This window comes from Manis pentadactyla, chromosome 14, assembly GCF_030020395.1.
Source record: "Manis pentadactyla isolate mManPen7 chromosome 14, mManPen7.hap1, whole genome shotgun sequence".
NCBI lineage: Eukaryota > Metazoa > Chordata > Mammalia > Pholidota > Manidae > Manis > Manis pentadactyla.
In genome coordinates this window covers 66,813,797-66,831,726 of record NC_080032.1, presented here as the reverse complement: position 1 = coordinate 66,831,726, position 17,930 = coordinate 66,813,797, and the positions used below count along the sequence as shown (strand labels likewise).

The following is a 17,930-nucleotide window of genomic DNA, read 5'->3' as shown; positions in this document are numbered from 1 at the left end:
TCATTAATTAACCCCAAGACTAATTCTCAATAGTCTCCAATCTTCTAAAGCATAGCAAACAAGTTCTTACATGGTGAACAAGTTCTTACATAGTGAATAAGTTCTTACATGGTGAACAGTGCAAGGGCAGGCATATCACAGAAACTTTCGGTTTTGATCACGTGTCATGAACTATAAACAATCAAGTCAGATATGATTATTCGTTTGATTTTTATACTTGATTTATATGTGAATCACACATTTCTCCCTTATTATTATTATTATTATTACTTTTAATAAAATGCTGAAGTGGTAGGTAGACGCAAGATAAAGGTAGAAAATATAATTTAGTGCTGTAAGAGGGCAAATGTAGATGATCAGGTCTGTATCTATAGACTAAGTATTAATCCAAGCTAGACAAGAGCAACAAAACATCCATGGATGCAGAAGATTTCTCTCAAAACAGGGGGAGTGAGGTTCTAAGCCTCACCTCTGTTGATCCCCCAATTTCTTACCTGATGGCCCCCCCCACGACTGTGCCTGTCTTAGGTTGTTCCTCCCTTGAGGAATCTTACCCGTCTCTGGCTAACCAGTCATCTTCCGGGGCCATACAGGGAAATGTAAAGTTGGTAAGTGAGAGAGAAGCAATATTGTTTGAAAAGGTTAGCTTTTTACTTTGCAGATTTATGCCCTGTGGCTTCATGCCCAGCGTTTGTCTTGAGGTATCTTTACCACTTGGAAGAATTATGATACTCGGTAATTTTCGATATGAGGCACGAATTCTACTTAAGGGTTGTAATTAGGAAGGAAGAAGAAAAGCTATAGAAGTGGGAAGATTGATTATTTCTTTGACATATCTTCTTGTAGAGTAACATAAGCATGTATAGGGTTTAAACTACTAATTAAATTGCACACACACATTAACATAATAGGAATACAGATACATAACAAAAGCAGACCTGCAATTACCAGCCATATCCAGTGAAACCAAGAAAACCAGTTAGGTACCCTAGGCAAAAGGGTGTTGAATTTTATCAAAGGCTTTTTCTGCATCTATTGAGATGATAATTTGCTTTTTCATCTTTCATTCTGTTAATGTGGTACATGATATTTCTTGATTTTTTGCATGTTGAACCATCCTTGCATCCCAGGTATAAATTTCAATTGGTTGTGATGAATGATTCTGTGGGCCATCGGTAAGCCCCAGCATTACACAGCCTCCACGAGTAGCAGGTTCTGTGATGTGTTGGTGTCTGTGGCCTGGGTGGGGTCCTGTGTGCACTCTTCAGCTCAGATTTATCTGGCTTTGAGTTTACCTTTCTGTGGTCCCAATGTGATCTATCACTATTTTTGTGACTTGCAGCCTTTGTTGAAACTTGCCTGTAGAAACATCTGCATGGTTAATCTCCTCTTGGCGTCCAACAGTGGGGCCGTCTGTACAGTCAGCTTTGTCATGCTGGAGTTCTCCTAGGTTATCACCTTGCCTTCTCTGAGGAGCCACAGTGCTGAAGGGAGGAGAGAAGCCCTGTCCACCTGCACCTCCCACATCATCATAGTCATCTGTTCTTTGATCCTTGCATATTTATATACACTTGCCCTGCAACCGCCTTCTCCATGGACAAGACAGAGTTTTGTTTTATAGAATTGGAATACCTTTGCTCAACTCTCTGTTTTGTACACCAAGGAATGCAAGAAATGAAAATGCCATGAAAAATTTACAGAGCAAGACGATCCCAGAAGACAAAGATGAATGGAAGTTTCAAATTCTTCTTCATAGTTTGGATTGATCTAAAACTCCACAAAATATTTTATCCTCTTATTATGGAATTATTATAATGCTAACTTGGAACATGAGAGTTATTTCCTTCAGGAAAATAGGAAATGTGAATACTTCCACTGGCTAGTGTTGAGTCAAATTTATGTAGAAGAAGAGACTGAGTGAGGTATAAACAGCTATGTGTTGTCCATTGCCTAGATGTTCACCTGTGTTTCTGTCTCTTGTCTGCCTAGTATCACCATGGCTTTGACCTAGTGTTTACCCTGCTTTTCATCACATGAATGTCCAGTGTTCTTTTCATCTAGATTACACACCTCATATTCACAGCCTGGCTAGTTTTACCTCTTTCAAAGAATTTCACTGATTAGATGCTTGTGTCTCCCCATGTTTGGTAATAGGCTTGCAACTTGATTGTCCTTCCTGAGCCAAAAGAAAGTGCCAGATTCAAATAATTGTTGAAGGTCATGTAGTAAGGGCAATATTAAATCTAGTAGTCTCCCTCCCAGTTCTTGAGTGCTCATTCCTAATTCTTACTATCAGTTTTTTTAGATTCTTCTAGAACAGTAACATAACAGTGATGAAATCAGCCTTTTCAGGTAAGTCTGTGACCTTAGGGAAGTTTGACTATTGTGTTTATACTCAAAAGATTTTTTTTTTTAGTAAAATCTACTTTATGTTCCTAATTTGATTTCTTCTAATTTGGGGGTGGTAGTAAGGTTTCTCTTGAATTATATAAATTAATCGTGGCATATATGGTCCAAATTTAGAGTGATATATTATGTGATCTAGAAGTAGGGAGCATAAGCAGTTGATAATTAGTGAATTTTAAGGTAGTAATAAAATAAAACAACGAAGGAGATAGCTTCAAGGAGGATAGTTAGGTTTAAAGCAGGCAGCTCTACATGACAGATATGAATTATGAATTTCCTTTCTGGAAAAGGCAAGTTGTGGAAACAGCAAACACTCAGTCATCACCAGGGATTCAGGAAGAGGGGGAAAAGAGATGACTAAGTGTAATGCACATCATTTTTTAAGGAAGGGAAACTATTATTTATGATAACTGTAGGGGTACATGACATAATGTATAAGTAAAAACCCATAAAACTGTATAACATAAAGTGTGAGCATTGATGTAAACTATGGATTTTAGTAAAAATGTAACAACTTAGTTCATCAATGTAACAAATGCACTTAACTACACAAATGTCAGCTAAAAGGAAAACCCTGAGGAAGACAGGGTGGATAATGAGAACTCACTGTATTTTTTCCCTAATTTTTTTGTAACTCTGAAACTTCTCTAAAAAATAAAGTCTATTTTAGAAAGTTATATTCACAAAGGAAAGTTTAAAAATATTTTATTGAATTTTTATACAAATTCATTATATGGGTACACATAAGCTATACAAGTATTAAGAGTATAGAAGCATCTGTGTGAAAGCAATTTTTAATTGGGATATTATTATAGGTATAGTTGCCAGAATTAATTCAAATGATGTTACTGATGATGATGAATTTGCATAAAGTTCTTTATCCATATGCCATAGGATAGTCTTTAATAGCATACATTTATATACCTAAAGTGTTTTTCTCTTATTTTTTTCTTATTTTCTTTCTCTTTTCAACATACCACCTTCATGGACATTTTCATGTCAGTAAACACAGAAGAGAATATAATTTTTGTTAATAGTTCAAGTCTCCAGTAATAACAAAATATGTTTTGGTTTTATTGAAATGCATCTTATCTAGATGTATCTAACATTCTGATAGCATGTAAATATAAAACTACTTTTTCAAAGCAATAGGCAGGATTTTCTGTGCTAGAGATGGATGAATAGGTGTACTGTCTTAAAGTTTATTTTAAATGTACCAGAGAAAAATGTTTACAAAAAAAGAAGATCAAACAGGTAATATTCACCTTCTCTCTGCTATGCATTATTCAAATAGATGAAAATATGGTAGTAAAGAAAATAAACAATATCTATGTTCTAATGGAGTTTAGTTTGTAGTATAGTAAGATCAATAGTGAAAACTGTGGATATTTAATATTCTGGGAATTTTTTTGAATTTTTTTTATTACGGTATGATTGATATACACTTATGATGGTTTCACTTGAGCAACATTGTGGTTACTACATTCACCCATATTATCAATTCCCACCCCCCGATTGTAATCACTGTCCATCTGCATAGTAAGATGCTATAGACTCACTACTTGTCTTCTCTGTGCTGTACTGCCTTCCCCGTGTCCCCCCCGCTACACTATGTCTGCTAATCATAATACCCCTTAATACCCTTCTCTCTCCTACACACTCACCCTCCACACCCCCTTTCCCTTTGGTAACCACTAGTCCTTCTTGGAGTCTGTGAGTCTGCTGCTGTTTTGTTCTTTCAGTTTATGCTTTGTTTTTATACTACACAAAGAGTGAAATAATTTGGTACTTCTCTTTCTCCACCTGACTTATTTCACTGAGCATAATACCTTCTAGCTCCATCCATATTTTTGCAAATGGTAGGATTTGTTTTCTTCTTATGGCTGAGTAATATTCCATTGTGCATATGTACCACCTCTTCTTTATCCATTCATCTACTGACGGACACTTATGTTGCTTCCATATCCTGGCTATTGTAAATAGTGCTGCAATAAACATAGGGGTGCGTATGTCTTTTTGAATCTGGGATCTTGTTTACTTTGGGTAAATTCCTAGGAGTTGAATTCCTATGTCAAATGGTTTTTCTATTTGTAGTTTTTTGAGGAACCTCCATATTGCTTTCTACAATGGTTGAACTAAATTTACATTCCCACCAGCATTATAGGAGGGTTCCCCTTTCTCCCCACAATGTTGCTCAAGTGAAACCATCATTTATTCCCATCCTCACTAGAATTGGTTGTTGCTTGTCATTTGGATGTTGGCCTTCCTAACTGGTGTGAGGTGATATTTCATTGTGGTTTTAATTTGCATTTCCCTGATGATTAGCGATGTGGAGCATATTTTCATGTGCCTATTGGGCATCTGCATTTCTTCTTTGGAGAAGTGTCTGTTCAGATACTCTGCCCAATTTTTAATTGGGTTATTTGCTTTTTGGGTGTTGAGGGTATGAGTTCTTTATATATTTTGTATGCTAACCCCTTCTCAAATACATCATTTATGAATATATTCTCCTATACTGTAGGATGCCTTTTGTTCAACTGATGGTGTCCTTTGCTGTACAGAAGTTTTTTGTTTGATATAGTCCCAGTTGCTCAGTTGTGCTTTGTTTCCCTTGCCCAAGCATGTGTGTTCATGAAAAGTTGCTCATGTTTATATTCAAGAGAGTTTTGCCTATGTTGTCTTCTAAGAGTTTTATGGTTGCATAATGTACATTCAGGTCTTTTATCCATTTCAAGTTTACTTTTGTGTATGGGGTTAGACAGCAATCCAGATTCATTCACTTACACATAGCTGTCCAGTTTTGCAAACACCAGCTGTTGAAGAGGTTCTCATTTCCCCATTGTATATCCATGGCACCTTTATTGTATATTGATTGACCATATATGCTTGGGTTAATATCTGAACTCTCTTCTGTTCCACTGGTCTAAGGCTCTGTTCTTGTGCCAGTACCAAATTGTCTTGATTACTGTGGCTTTGTAGTAGAGTTTGAAGTTAGGAAGAGTGATCCCCCTGCTTTATTCTTCCTTCTCAGGATTGCTTTGGCTATTCTGGGTCTTTTGTTGTTCCATATGAATTTTAGAACTATTTGTCCCAATTCATTGAAGAATGCTTTTGGTATTTTGATAGGGATTGCATCGAATCTGTAGATTGCTTTAGGCAGGGTGGCTATTTTGACAATATTAATTCTTCCTAGGTAAGAGCATGGGATGAGTTTCCATTTGTTAGTGTCCTCTTTAATTTCTCTTAAGAGTGTCTTGTAGTTTTTAGGGTGTAGGTCTTTTACTTCCTTGGTTAGATTTATTCCTAGGTATTTTATTCTTTTTGATGCAATTGTGAATGGAATTGTTTTCCTGATTTCTCTTTCTGCTAGTTCATCGTTAGTATATAGGAATCCAACAGATTTCTGGGTATTAACTTTGTATCCCGCAACTTTGCTGAATTCAAATATTAGTTCTAGTAGTTTTGGAGTGGATTCTTTAGGGTTGTTTATGTTCAATACCATGTCATCTCCAAACAGTGACAGATTAACTTCTTCCTTACCAATCTGGATGCCTTTTATTTCATTGTGTTGTCTGATTGCTGTGGCTAGGACCTCCAGTACTATGTTGATAAAAATGGGGAGAGGGGGAACCTTGTCTTGCTCCCATCTTAGAGGAAAAGCTTTCAGCTTTTCACTGTTAAGTATGGTGTTGGCTCTAGGCTTGTCATATATGGCCTTTATTATCTTGAGGTACTTGCTTCTATACTTATTTTGTTGAGACTTTTTATCATGAATGGATGTTGAATTTTGTCAAATGCTTTTTCAGCATCTATAGAGATGATCATGTGATTTTTGTCCTTTTTTGTTGATGTAGTGTATGATGTTGATGGATTTTCTAAAGTTGTACCATCCTTGCATCCCTGGGATGAATCCCACTTGGTCATGGTATATGATCCTTTTGATATACTTTTGTATTCGGTTTGCTAATATTTTATTAAGTATTTTTGCATCTACATTCATCAGGGATATTGGTCTTTAATTTTCTTTTTTTGTGGTGTCTTTGCCTGGTTTGGGTATTAGAGTGATACTGGCCTCATAGAATGAGTTTGGATGTATTCTTTCCTCTTCTACTTTTTGGAAAATTTTAAGGAGAATTGGTATTATGTCTTCTCTAAATGTCTGATAAAATTCATTGGTGAAGCCATCTGGTCCAGGAATTTTTGATTAGCAATTCAGTTTCATTGCTGGTAGCTGGTCTGTTTAGATTTTCTGTTTCTTCCTGGGTCAGTCTTGAAAGGTATTTTTCTAGAAAGTTGTCCATTTATTCTAGATTATCCAATTTGTTAGCATATAATTTTTCATTGTATTCTGTGATAATTCTTTGTATTTCAGTGGTGTTTGTAGTGAATTTTCCTTTTTCATTTCTGTTTCTGTTTATGTGTGTAGACTCTCTTTTTTCTTGATAAGTCTAGCTAGGGGTTTATCTATTTTGTTTATTTTCTCAAAGAACCAGCTCTTGGTTTCATTAATTCTTTTATTGTTTTATTCTTCTCAATTTTATTTATTTCTTCTCTGATCTTCATTATGTCCCTCCTTCTACTGACTTTGGACCTCATTTGATCTTCTTTTTTCAGTTTCAATAATTGTGAATTTAGACTGTTCATTTGGGATTGTTCTTCTTTCTTGAGATAGGCCTGTATTGCTATATACTTTTCTCTTAGTGCTGCCTTCACTGTGTCCAACAGAAGTTGGAGTGTTGAGCTGCTCTTTTCATTTGTCTCCATATATTGCTTGATCTCTGTTTTAATTTGGTCATTGATCCATTTATTATTTAGGAGCATGTTGTTAGGCCTCCATGTGTTTGTGGGCCTTTTTGTTTTCTTTATACAATTTATTTCTAGTTTCATACCTTTGTGATCTGAGAAGATGGTTGGTACAGTTTCAATCTTTTTTAATTTACTGAGGCTTTTTTTGTGGCCTGGTAGGTGATCTATTCTGGAAAATGTTCCGTGTGCACTTGAGAAGAATGTGTCTCCCTGCTGCTTTTGGGTGGAGTGTTCTGTAGATGTCTGTTAGGTCCATCTGTTCTGATGTGTTGTTTATTGCCTCTGTTTCCTTTATTTTCTGTCTAGTTGATCTGTCCTCTGGAATGATTGATTTGTTGAAGTCTCCTAAAATGAAAACATGGCATTCTATTTCCCCCTTTAATTCTGTTAGTATTTGTTGAAAATATTTGGGTGCTTCTGTGCTGGGTGTATAGATATTTATAATGGTTATATCCTGACCCCTTTATCATTATGTAATGTCCTTCTTTATTTCTTGTTACTTTCTTTGTTTTGGAAGTCTATTTTGTCTGATCCAAGTACTGCATCTTCAGCATTTTTCTCCCTATTGTTTGCATGAAATATCTTTTTCCATCTCTTCACTTTTAGTCTGTATATATATATTTGGGTTTAAAGTGAGTCTCTTGTAGGCAGCATAAAGATAGGTGTTGCTTTTGTATCCATTCTATAACTCTGTGTCTTTTGATTGGTGCATTCAGTCCATTTACATTTAGGGTGATTATCAATAGAGATGTACTTATTGCCATTGTGGGCTTTGAATTAGTGGTTACCAAAGGTTCAAAGGCCGCTTCTTTACTAGCTAATAGTCTAACTTAACTTGCTTGTTACACTATTATGAACACAAAATGAAGATTCTTTTTTTTTTCTCCCTTTTCTTCCTCTGCCACTATGTATATGTTAGATGTCATATTCTGTAATCTTAGTGTATCCCTTGACTGACTTTGTGGGTAGCTGATTTAATTTTGCATTTGGTTAGTAACTAATTTGTCTGCTTCCTTTACTGTGGTTTTATTTTCTTTGGTAACAGCTGTTTAGCCTTAGAAGCACTTCCATCTAGAGCACTCCCTTTAAAATACACTGTAGAGATGGTTTGTGGGAAATAAATTCCCTCAACTTTTCCGTATCTGGAAATTGTTTAATCCTTCCTTCAAGTTTAAATGATCATCTTGCTGGGTAGTGTATTTTTGGCTCTAGGCCCTTCTGCTTCATTGCATTAAATATATCATACTACTCCCTTCTGGCCTGTAAGGTTTCTGCTGAGAAGTCTGATGATAGCCTGATGAGTTTTCCTTTGTATGTGATCTTTTTTCTCACTCTGGTTGCTTTTCATACTCTGTCCTTGTCCTTGATCTTTGCCATTTTAATTATTATATGTCTTGGTGTTGTCTTCCTTGGGTTCCTTGTGTTGGGAGATCTGTGGACTTCCATGATCTGAGAGACTATTTCCTTCCCAAGATTGGAATAGTTTTCAGCAATTATTTCTTCAAAGATGCTTTTTATCCCTTTTTTCTCTGTCTACTTCTTCTGGTGCCCCTATAATGTGAATATTCTATTTGGATTGGTCACATGGTTCTCTTCATATTCTTTCAATCTGAGAGAGATTTTTTTCTCTGTCTTCCTGAGCTTCTTTGTATTTTTGTTCTCTAATTGTTATTCGATTTACCACTTACCCTCTCCTATACCTCATCTAATCTGCTTTTAAATCCCTCCATTGTATGTTCCATTTCAGCTATTGTATTTTTCAAAGTGTCTATCTCCCTCTTGTATTTATCCCTTAGATCTTGAATATTTTTCTGTAGCTCCATTAACATGCCTATGACTTTCATTTTGAATTTTTTTTTCAGGAAGATTAGTGATTTCAGTTTCACTGAGTCCTCTTTCTAGTGTTTGAGGGATTTTATATTGAATAAGGCTCTTCTGCCTTTTCATAGTGCTATTGGATAATGAGAAATATTAAGTTTGTGCTCTAGTGCCCACAAGCTCTGCTCCTTGGAGCTTCCCAGTCCCTGAAGCAATGGCAGTGGTTGCAGGTGAGCGGCACCAGTGCCTACTCTAAGCAAACAGTCCTTTCCTACTTCCTGACCACAGTGCCTGCCCCTGCTGTTAGGACCAGTGAGTCATGCACACAGGGAGCAGCCTCTGTGTTAAGCCCCTGTAGTTTCCATAGGTGGGTGCCCTCTGCCTGGCCTGGCAGGATGGTAGGGGCAGCAGGTTTGCATGTTGGTGCCACCTGGGAGGAAGGAGTGGTATACTGCTTATCACTGTGGGGGGGCCATGGGGCTGCATTGCCAGCCAGGTGGATGGGGTGCCTGAAGTTCCAGAAAGCTCCCAACCTGCTGGGCTGAGTGTGCCAGGAAAATTTTGTCTACCTGTTTCTTCTCCTGAGCAGCAAGCTTTGTGTAATCATTGCCCCCTTAACATCCCTCTCTCTGTTGGGAAGTCTTTCAAACCACCCACTTTTCTTTTGTCCAAGAGCAGTCAGCTGTGAGAACCTGTTTTGCATAAGCAGCTGGAATCTCAGTCTCTCCCCATCTTCTGTCTGACTTTGCTTTCCAACCCCTCTAATCTCCAGAGCACCATACGATGTGGGTTTGTGCACCTGAAGTAAATCTCCAGGGCTGGGTATTTAGCAGTCATTGGCTTCTTCTCCCTCCATGCTCTGTTTCTCTTCCTCTAGCTTGTGAGCTGGGGTTGGGGAAGTCTCGGGTTTTCACATGAGCTAATGTAAAGGGAAGAGATTCCATTTACATTGCAGCACCTTCAGTCTAAGGAAAAACAACCCAGGTCCTCAATCACCATATTTTTCAAAAAGTCCAGGAAGTTATGGAATCATTTTGCAAAAATTTGTGAAAATCAAACAAGGAAATATGTGTGTGTAAAAGTCTTTAAATTTCAAACTAGTAACGGCAAGCACAAATCTTAGAAAAGGAAGTGGGTGAATTTGCTTCATCAGACTGACCCCTCAAGCAATGTTTCCTTGAGCAGTTAAAGAAGGTGGTACAAGTTAAAAGGTTCTATCAAAGGGCTGGTTTTAATGACAAAAATTTTTTTATTATAGGAAATTATAGAACTTTTGTTTGTGATCTTAAATTTTAACATTAAAAATACATTTTTAGTGTTTCTATCCTAACCCCAACATTTTTATCTCATTTTGATATAATATTTGATATAACTGATTATTGTTTAGCAACCACCACTCTTTTTGGGAATAAAAAGCAACTTTCATGATTCTTGAAGGATTTCTCTACTTAGATGTAGAAACGAACTTTAAACCTAGGTGCTGGAATTTTCTAGCCAAATGGTAGTAAGAAAGTTACGTTCTCACTGTACTTGGTTGCAAAACAATAAAAATACAAAAATGATCATATGAATATTTTAATGACTGAATGAGGTAACAGTATGTGGTAATGTTATTAATGTGAATGATCAACAGGTAAATGGATTTGTGTTTTTAGGTTGAGTAATGGGTTGAGCATATACAAAAAATATAATGGTTAAGGAATTTACTCCTGTAGTTGGAAACTGTCAGTAGGACTCCACATTTTCAGATAAGGAAACAGACTTAGAGAAATTAATTTTCTAAAGGCAATACAAGCTATTATATGCTATAGTACAAACCCAAATATAGGCAATATGGGATCTCAGAGCTTGAGATCATAAACAATGTGCTGTTTTGTTTTCCCCGTGCATAGAAAACAGAAATAGAAATTAGGAAATCAGCTGCTCTGTCTGACTTGGTAACTTGGGTTAGTTTTCCAGTTCTACCAGCTCTCCCATACTCAGCAAGGCAGCATTTCTGAAAAGGAAGAGAGACTGGGAATCTCTCCCGACAGCTGCAGTCCCTCCAAGCCCAGAATGGGAAGCTTGCAGACACTCTGCTGCGTGTAGCTGAAAAACTCTGTCGTGAGCTTTATAACAAAACTGGAGGTGAGTGAGTCCTGGTCACTGAGCTCCTCTCTGCCCTCAGGGTATCTGTCAGTATAGGCCTGACTTTCCCATCAGTGTACCTGGGAACTGCATATTAGTCACCCAGTTGCCCAGCCAAGTTAATAAAGAGTTTGGGCATCAAGGTCATTCTCAGTTATTGGGATCATTTGGTTCCAATATGTCTACTTTACAATACATGATGGGACTCTTCAAATTCAGACATTTTAAACAATAAAAACAACTAACTTTGAACAGCCAAAATAGCACTACAAGTAAATAAAATGCAGGGTTATTTCTCAGTTGACCTTGGTACACAGAAAACTAACAGTAGTATACATTTCATAATATGCTTACAAGTCCTTGCCTATGAAGAAGTTAATGAACTCATAACTATAGTTCTCAAATTTTAAGAATCATACTGGGGTCTGGTTAAAAATGCAGATAAATGGAATCAAATTACAGTTATTTTAAGTCAGTAGGACTTGTGTAGGTGCCTTAAATCTGCAATTGAGTAAGAACCAGTGGATGAAGTCAGCTCTGATAAAGAGGACTGGATGGGACTAGAAGCATCCCCACAGTTCTGTGTTTTCTCTCCCAATCCTTTTGGGGTTTCATAACATCCAGATCCATTCAAGTCAGCCTTCCCTTCTGTTAGCTTCCTCCTGCATGCATAGAAAGCAACATACATTTCCAATTGTCCAAGGGACTTTAAAGTAGGATGAGTTCCCTTTGTCTCCCATACCTGTGCCACCTCCCCCGCTGACCACACACCCTGATTGGGTGGTTACCCAGTAAATACCCAGCAAAGAATATCAATTGACACACTTCCTCAATGTAATTCTTTCCCACATGACTGATGATCTCACTGGTCACTATTTTCTTTCTTTCTTCCTTTTTAACTTGATTGAGGAAAACTTGACAAATACAATTGTATATATTTAAAGTTTGCAATGTGGTGATTTGCTATATACCCCCATTAGGCAGATTGTCAAGATCAAGATAATTAACACATGTACCACCTCACACAATTTTTTTTCTTATGTTTCTAACAACCCTGTGTACATTTTCTTTGTTGGGTACCATATCATCAAAAGGTAATCCAAATTTCTAGGAAACCAATGGTCTCTGGAATTTGCATCTAGCTGTATAAAAACAAATAAAAAGAAAGCTGTACAAATAAACTATGTGTAGTTTAAATACAAAGTGTACATGCAAATGTATTAGTGATGTTCCTTATTCTCAGGAAAATGTCCACATGTTTTTGGTTTGGTGTTAGTTCTCAGTTTTGCTCCTCTGTTCTCCATTTCTTACTTTCTTCTTTCCCATTTTCCTTCTATCCATCTATCCATCCATTCAGCTAGTATTTGCTGAGCAACTGATGCATATCATACAAAACATACAAAGGATTTCTGCCCTGGTGGACCTCTTGTTCTATGGTGGTGTGGTGGTAATAAGTAGATTTAAAACCATAACATAAGAAGACCAGCTTGTCTCAGTTTGTCTAGTTTTAGTACTGAAAGTCTCACATTCTAGGAAACCCTAGGTTCCAGGCATACAAGAATGATTGGTCAGCCTAAATATAACACACGAGAGGGTAATCAATTCTGTAGGAAATAAGGAAGACAGGTAAAGGGGGACAGGGATCCGGGGATAGTGTGTTGCTGATTTAAATAGGGAGACCGTAAATCCCTCATTAAGATGATTATACAGGAGCAAAGATTTAAAGAGTTGAGTGATTTAGCCATGTGGGCATATGGAGGAAGAATAAGCCAGGTAGGGGCCATGGAAAGTGCAGAGCCCTGAAATGTGAATATATTTGCATATTCAAGGGATCCTAAGGCGTCTGTGTGCCTGGAGCAGAACGAGGGAGCAGAAGACTAACAGGAGGTGAGGTAGAGATGCTTTATGGCCTAAGGAAGCATTGTAAGGGATTTGGCTTCTGAACTAAGAAGAATGAGGAATTATTACAGGCGTTTATTATTTATGAGCAGAGGAAATGCATGTCTGGCACAAGCGTTAAAGGCCCACTCTGCAAAAATGTTGAAAAGAGCTCAGAAGAGGGAAGGATAGAAAGAGGAATCACGCAGGAGATGGCTGTTACTCTGCAGTGATTCAGGGGACATGATGGTGCCTCAACTAGGATATTATCTGTGGAAACGAGTGCATGGTGGAATAAAGTGGGGTGTCAAAAGAGAAATAAAGGAGTTTATTTCTACCCACTTCCTGAAATCTGCAGTCACTGAAACTCTGCAATCTCTATCATGACTAAAATGATATTTTTCATCCTCTCTTGATGGCTTAATTTAGGCAGCAAGGGAGGCAACTGATTTGACTAAGACAGTGTAGCCTATAAGCCCTCCCAAGTTTTCCTATGCTGTTTGGTTCCTCCACCTCCAGAGCATACTGAGGACTCAGGTATATAATTGCACTATATACTGTATATAAAAATTTCCATATGAATATTAGAAAAGGAATTGTCATGTATATGATTATATATGGATATATTAAATTTACAAAGAATACACACATATATAAACATATGAAAAATGTGTTTCTCCCTGTCTTAGTCTGACACAAAGCATCCTTCCAAGTTCTTCTTTACCTCTTTTTGCACTGCAGTATATTCATTATTCTTTTCTTTTTCCTGTCAGTCCCTTTTGCTTGTATTCGTAAAGTTTACTTCCCCGTCCTGCACTGTTCCTTCCCTATTCTTCCATTTCCCAGAATCTCTCCACATCTCTTTGTGAATCTGCCTCCCATACTTTCTACATAAATCTTAGCATGGACCCTGTGACTTGAAAACAATGTGTTTCTTTTCTTGTTTTCATAAATAAAGTTGGTCGATGTGATTCTTGGTTTCAGAATATCAGTATATATTCCGCGTTTATTAAGACAAAACACATTCTTTAACTTGGACAAACTGGCATTAGCCCAGATGCCTTTCTTTCCCCTCGGTGTACTGTTATCTCTGTGAGGTGGGAGGCAGGACTCATGTTGTTCTCATGTTAAAAGTGCTGGCCGGCCCTGCACGTGTCTGCATGTATCTATCGTAACCTCTCTAAAGCTAAAGGTTTTCCTGTGTGCCTTTTGCAGGAGTTTGCCTTGCCTCAGAGCTACTCTGAGTTTTTCTACTCTTACTGGACAGGGCTGTCCCGCAACGGCAGTGCCAAGGCCTGGCTGTGGGTTGACGGAGCCCCTTACTCCTCGGAACTGTAAGCCTTCAGAACACTGGGTGGGAAAAACCAATAAGGAGGTTTCATCTGAGTGACAGAGTTCAGCACTTGGGTTCAACAAGCACTAATCAAACATCAGTGCTGTGTTGGAAATGATGTTTGTAGGAGGCTGTATGCAGCACAGCACTTGCTCCTGAGGCTTATGAATCAGTGAGGGAGACAGATACCAAGTGCTACTAAAATAGTAAGGACATGACTCTGTCTGGCTGCTCTCAGAAAATTTTATTTCAGGGCCTGAAGTTCCCTGGGGCATTATTAAGTATCTGGGATTCACTGAGACAGAGAAAGAGGAAGGGAGAGAGAGATCTTTTATGCACAAATAAACTGAAGCCCGTGTTGTAATGGTGACTTTCCCAAGGTCACACAACCTCACAATTTGTCAATACCCAGAAATGGTGTAAGACTTGATTTCTTGGTTTTCTGTGCAGTGAAATGGGGAGTATATCTTTAAAAATACAGCCTCTGAGAATAGATGTACTAACAACATAAACAGTCACATTATAAAGAATTAGTTTTACTAATGTGGGCATTTAGATAGAAGTGTGCATGGTATCCTTTGAAAGAGGTAAATGTAATATTAATACCAAAATGTATTATAGTTACAGCCATGTTTGCACCAACACCTTTCTTCTCTATGTAACTAGTAGGATTTATTCTCCAAGAAGACAGGACATAGCCAATGTGATCACTTTTATTTTATGGTTAAATAACTGAGTCCCAGAGAAGGTAGATAATTTTTCATCTGACAGTAAAATCATATGATACATTTGGATTATAACATGGATCTTAGTTTTAGTTGGAAACAGTTTTGGTTGTTTTGGGTGACTTGACCTTCTAAGAATGAGTATGGAAATTGAAGAGACTGGAAAAAAAGAGCTTGGTGACCCCATCCTTCCAGGAAACTCATTCTGGGTGTCTCTTCTATAATTCTACCAAGCTGGGAACTTGTGTGTTCATTTTCATAGGACTGTTTCACTTATCAATCTATGTACTTCCTGGGTACTTAATATTTCATTTTAGAAATAATGTGATTAGATTAACATTTTTTTTTCTTTTTTAAGGTTTGAAATCGTAATCGATTTCAGCAGCCTAAGAAGCAGGGACTGTGTGACCATCCTCCACGGAAAGGCTTTCTCCAAGGACTGCAGGGAGCTGAGGCGGTGCGCGTGTGAGACGGCGGCGGGGGCGGCGAGGCTGGGGGAGCTCCGGTAGCTTCTCTGCCCCATCACGGGGCCGACAGACTCTCCCGCCTCAGCTGCCCCCCAGGCGCCCTTCGGAGAAACCGAAGATCAGATCCAAAGTCGGTCACCTTATGTGTACCTGGAATAGTTTGGTTTCCCATTGTCTTCCAACTGATCCGTGTCTCTGCAACGATCCAACAAAATGTCCGAGCCAAGTGAAGTCAGCGCAAGGGGTATTTAAGACATTGGGGAGTGGGGAAAACAGAAGAATGGCGATCCCTCTGGTACAAGAAGGATTTTCACGTTTCCTGTTCAGGATCACCAGCGCTTCTGAGCTCAGCTTCATGCCTATGCTGACCACTCAGAGAGAAGTCCTATTTATGGACCAACCATCCCCAAAGCCCATAAAGATGCAATCTGCCTCCTTGACTTAGAGGTAACTTCCTAGTGTTCCTCCTCCTCAGCATCTTCCTGTTTCCATGTCCCCCTTAATATTGGGAGAAATGAGAAACTTACGGAAGTAGAAGAAATTGATGAATGTAGCATCCTTTGCTCCAACAGCTAAGCAGTCCATGAGAAGTCAGCCATCACTCCCTATAGTGTGCTACCAAATACACAGATCCTTCTTTTTGTTTCCTTCAGGTCATACTTTTCTCTCCCCAAACTCTCAAGAAGACCCATCTGGCCTGCTTCCCCCTGGGATAATTCCCTTTATTAGGATTTAACTTCTTAGAAACATATACCCTGCTCCCCGTCCCCCTCCCCCATGCTCATTTAAGACCCCAATAATTGTCTTCTTTCCCTAGGAATGTCTTCCAGGAAAGAAATATTCTTAACTCGGTTCCATATCAGAATTAAGGTCCCTGATGCTCCCTTCAGAGAAATAGGTCAATAGCTTTACGTGCATCTGTAATAGTTTGGCTTCAGTTCCTATTTTCTTCCATTTGATCCATTAGGTACTGATGATTTAATAATAATAAATGTAAATAATGTGAGGTGTCTGTGGTTTTGGAATGGATTTGTGATTTGGGGAAAAATTCAGCGTGGAGATGCTCTTCAAAACATGATAGCAATCAGTGTTTTGGGTGGTTGTGCCTTCCTGAGAGTGTGTAGGGATTCTACAAGAGTACTGATTATTTGAGTTGAGGAAAGCAAGCAGTCTTTGAGATGCATGCTGTATTCAGGAGGATGGTTTTAACACTTCCTTAAAATGGAATCCTTTGAGGCAAGTTCATGTCATCAGCACAGGGCCAACGATGAGTAAACTGAGTTGCAACAGAGTGAGTCATCCAATCCGGTCATGGAAAGTGAGAGAGAGTCTGGGAGAGCTGCCTACACAGCGGGCTTCTTGCATAGGCGCCCTTCCTCTGGATGGCAGTAGGCCGGTCATGACAGGGCCATTGCATTAACACCATCTCAGCCACTGATTTTGCTGGCTTATAGGTAAATCAGTTTTAGGGGTTTAACACCAGAAAGGGTAATCTATTATAAATTATAAATCCTTATTTTTCAATAGTAGAACCTGGAGTCCTTCCGTTTTATTTTCAACAAACTATCTCATGATCTATGAGATATTTCAACATTATCTATCTCATGGTAAGATGACAATAAGTTAGGAAATAAATGATAAGGAGACCACTTGTGTGTTCATTTTCATAGGACTGTTTCACTTATCAATCACTACTTGCATATATCCTCCCTAAGAATTTTCTTTTCATGTTCTATTGATTAGCTAGGAAATTTCTTCAGTGTTTAACACATTTTGTATTGATGATCTGTGTTGTCCAAAAAAAAACAACTGCATTTGTGGTCATAAAATGAGAGTTTTACATCCCTTATTCTAATTCATTATTAGGCAAATCACTTTTTTTCACGAACCTTGTTTCATTAAGCATAAAGTGGAAATATGTAAAATTTCCTCATAGTGTTACTGTTAGCTGAAATTAGGTAAATGTGGAATTTGTTTCATAACCTAAATCACAATATAAAATGTAAGAGATTAAAAATATGTGAAAAGGGAGAGAAGGATTTAGTGATTTATTTTTTTAAAAAGGGAAGCACCAACAAACAAACAAGCATAAACAATCTTCTTTGGAGACCTGTGTTCATAAGCAGATTGTAGAAGGACACCTACATTGGAGGCTGTAGATATTACAAAATATTTTTTATGGTAAATGCAGGTATTTAATAGACATGGTTATTATAATAAGTGCATAACAAGAAATGTGGATTAGTCCTTCAGTTAAGCAGTTAAGTGTTATTTAAGCCTTACTACTACTGTAGAAAATAAATATGATTAGTATGAGAAAGTCAAATGCCTGTGGACTAAGTTGTAAAATAGGGACATGGCACACATTAA

The 17,930-nt window shown here is 37.9% G+C and overlaps 1 long non-coding RNA gene across 1 annotated transcript; it reads left to right on the top strand.

Annotated features, from left to right (window-relative positions):
• Nucleotides 1-1,358: 1,358 nt before the first annotated feature.
• On the top strand, nt 1,359-17,930 carry LOC118924914 (uncharacterized). Its single transcript, XR_008993545.1, has 5 exons — nt 1,359-1,922; nt 2,297-2,352; nt 10,982-11,157; nt 14,251-14,369; nt 15,452-17,930. It is a non-coding gene; the product is annotated as an uncharacterized LOC118924914 (long non-coding RNA).